General features: G+C 37.5%; 1 pseudogene; it reads left to right on the top strand.

Annotated features, from left to right (window-relative positions):
- The first annotated feature begins 956 nt into the window (after positions 1-956).
- On the top strand, positions 957-1,970 carry LOC138097747 (actin-related protein 6 pseudogene; annotated as a pseudogene).
- Positions 1,971-3,866: the final 1,896 nt, after the last annotated feature.

Raw genomic sequence — 3,866 nt, 5'->3', positions numbered from 1 at the left:
AGTTCTGGAGTTTCAGCTTCAGCATCATTCCTTCCAATGAACACCCAGGACTGATCTCCTTTAGGATGGACTGGCTGGATCTCCTTGCAGTCCAAGGCACTCTCAAGAGTCTTCTTCAATACCACATTTCAAAAGCATCAATTTTTCAGCGCTCAACTTTCTTCACAGTCCAATTCTCACATCCATACATGACCACTGGAAAAACCATAGCCTTGACTAGACGGACCTTGTTGGCAAAGTAATGTCTCTGCTTTTGAATACGCTATCTAGGTTGGTCATAACTTTCCTTCCAAGGAGTAGGCGTCTTTTAATTTCATGGCTGCAATCACCATCTACAGTGATTTTGGAGTCATGTCTAATTCTTTGTGACCCCATGGACTATACAGTCCATGGAATTCTCCAGGCCAGAACACTGGAGTGGGTAGCCTTTCCTTTCTCCAGGGTATCTTTGCAACTCAGGAATATAACCTAGTTTTCCCTTACTGCTTGCAATTCTTTATAAGCAAATCATTTAATTTTAACTTGTATCATAGCTGCTTAAGTAGATTTGCTTGACTCAGTTACTGTGATTTTCTTTTAGCTTTACTTTTGCAAAATATCTCTCAAATAAAATCCTTTGAAAATGCTAAACCACAAAGCAAATTGCATTATTATTTCTATAATCATGCATACACACACATACACCTTCAAAAAAAGAGAAAGAGAGAAAATTAATTTAATCTCATGCTTGTTTCAGTTAAATCTGAGCATAAAATGTATCTTATACATCTCAAGATCAAGATTATGGTCTTAGTTAGAAAGCATTTGGGTTCTGTAAAAAGGTCACAGATAAAGATGTTATCATACAATAAATGCTAATTTGTTTGGTAAGCTGAAAATCTATGCAATAAAATTTTGTTTCTAATGTGAATGGAAAAATCAGAAAAGAAAGCAACAGCGGCTAGGTTTTTGCTAAAATGACGATCTTAGTGCTGGATATCAGAGCTTACATAGCCAAAATCGGTTATAGTCATGAAAATGTCTCTTTGTCTTTTAGATATTAATATTATTAGCATAGAATCATATTTTAACTTCACTTCAAAAATCATTGAATGCAATCTTATTTGAAGAATACAAGTTTCTAGCAGTATTAAAAGTAGATTTTGGGGGCTCTCCATGTACATAGTTATTTCCAAGATAATTGTTCCAAAGTACGCTGTATCATCGTAGGAGTGGATATTCTTTTAGACATGTATTTCCTTATTTTAGAAGTAAAAAGAAAAAATAAGTAATAAGACAAATATTAACAAATCATCTAAAAGAGATCATACCTTACAGGCAGTTACATGTTATGAATGAAACACGGGACTGACCAAGGGAAAGAAGATGTATACTTTTTGTCTCAGAATTTTTGTAGAGAGATAGGTGTTGCCAAGTTGAAAGAAGAAAATGTGTTAACATTGACTATGTTTTGCCTGACTTTACTGCAATTTTAAAGGGCTTCTGTAAGCCAAGAGAAGAGATGGTGTTAAGTGGAAAATATGAATCTGGGGAAAAAATTATTCGGGCCAATGAGAGATTTGCTGTTCCAGAAATACTTTTTAATCCTTCTGATATAGGCATTCAAGAAATGGAGATTCTGTCCAATTCAATTCAGAACAAAAATAATGCTGTCTTATTTTTTAAAAAACATTGTTTGACAGGAGGAAAGTCTGGTCTCTTTTCCCAGGATTTGGTCAGAAGTTCGATGGTTCAATCAAACAGATTCTGATGTTTCTATTGTGGTGCCTGACAACCCTATTATTTATGCCTGGGAAGGTGGAAAATTGGTATCAGGGAATGATGATTTTGAAGATACAGTGGTAATAAGAAAATATTATGAAGAAAATGGACATAGCATCTGTGAAGAGAAACTTTGTATTGAAGAACCGTTTCTTAAAGTACTGACTGACTGTGATAAAAGTTTAAGTGTTCTTTTTAAAGGAAGTTAAGGACCTGTGTTACTGCTCATCCTAAGATAACATCTTGAATTTAGATAAATACTTTGATCCATGGTTAATTTTCAAAGGTTTCTTAGCTAGGTTAGTAAGTAGACTGTAACTCGGCCCATATTTTCATTTAAGAGCTAGACTTACTATAACAATGATTATGCCATTTCTAAGAGAAAGTTTTCTTTTATTAAAAGATGAAAGAGTGAGTGCAATTCAAGTTTAATTCTTTATAGCCAAAAGCTCAAACTTAACTGTCCCACTGGTCAGATTCCCTTAGAAGATCATTTTGTGTGACTGGCTCGGAATTGACCAGAGTTGTGTTGAGGCTGATATGACTTCTCTCTTTTAGAATTAACCAGTTTATTCTTAAATTGCAGTTTTTACTTACTAAAGTTGGAAAAAGTAATCTATGTTTGTGTAATGTTTATTTTTTAGTTGGCATAAGTTTGAAAGGGTGAAGATCAAAGCCAATTTAATAAAGTGATTTTGCTCATTACTGTGTTTCAGAAATGCATTATTTCACTCATAAAAATTCTATACCATTTTTAGGATGAAATTCTTGTGTCATTGGGTTCATGTATCAAATTACTAGCAGTCCTTTAGCTAGAATCATGTGCATGCCCCATGGCTTCAGATATTTTAACAGTCCTACTAAGATAGCCTACAGTGAAAGAACGTAGTTTCCCAAAGGAAAATTAAGATGAAGAGACAGATGGGTGAAAGAGCTATCCACTACTATTACATTTGATTTCTACGGATGGTCCCTGACTTTACAATGGTTCCACTTGACGATTTTTTGACTCTACAATGGTGCAAAAGCAGATTTTGATCTTTTTCCAGGTTAATAATATGATATGTTACTTTCTTGTGATGCTGGGCAGTGTTTGGGCACATTGATATTCAATCTTTCAGAATCTTATCTCATAGTTTTAATGTTTCTGAACATTAGCTATCATCTCCAGCCATGCTGCTGCTGCTGCTGGTAAGTCACTTCAGTCGTGTCTGACTCTGTGCAACCCCATAGACAGCAGTCCACCAGGCTCCTCTGTCCACAGGATTCTCTAGGCAGGAATACTGGAGTGGGCTGCCATTTCCTTCTCCAACCATATATTCATGCAAATTGAACAAGCAGAAACACTGACTCAGTTCTTCCCTTGCATCATTTCCCTTCCCCAGTGCAGGTTAGGCTTGCCCAGTAGCTTGCTGTGTCAAGTGTAAGTGGTCTGTACAAGACTGGACTCAGGAGAGACACGTTAGTCACATGAACTAACACTTAGAGCATTTACTCCTCCTTCATAAGCTATTGGACTTTCCTCATAGCTCAGTTGGTAAAGAATCTGCTTGCAAATGCAGGAGACCCCAGTTTGATTCCTAGGTCGGGAAGATTCCCCAAAGAAGAGATAGGCTACCCATTCCAGTATTCTTGGGCTTCCCTTATGGCTCAGCTGATAAAGAATCCACCTGCAATATGGGAGACCTGGATTCCATCCCTGGGTTGGGAAGATTTCCTGGAGGAGGGAAAGGCTACCCCTCCAGTATTCTGGCCTGGAGAATTCCATGGCCTCTGTAGTCCACGGGGTCTCAAAAAGTCTGACACAACTAAGCGACTTTCACTTTCACACTGTTTACCTTTCCCTTAACCTACATCTGATCAAAGAGAAAAAATTCAGACCTGGTTTATGAATGGTTATGCACGATATGTATGGCTGGCACCAGCCACAAGTGGAGTGTTGACATAAAGTTGAATTATCACAGCCATGGCTCAGACGGTAAAGAATGTGCCTGCAATGCAGGAGACCCAAGTTTGATCCCTGGATCAGGAAGATCCCCTGGAGAAGGGGAGGGCTACCCACTCCAATATTCTTGCCTAGAGAATTCCATGGATAGAGGAAACTG

The sequence above is a fragment of the Capricornis sumatraensis genome, chromosome 21, assembly GCF_032405125.1.
Source record: "Capricornis sumatraensis isolate serow.1 chromosome 21, serow.2, whole genome shotgun sequence".
Classification (NCBI taxonomy): Eukaryota; Metazoa; Chordata; class Mammalia; order Artiodactyla; family Bovidae; genus Capricornis; species Capricornis sumatraensis.
This window is presented reverse-complemented; position numbering and strand designations above follow the sequence as displayed.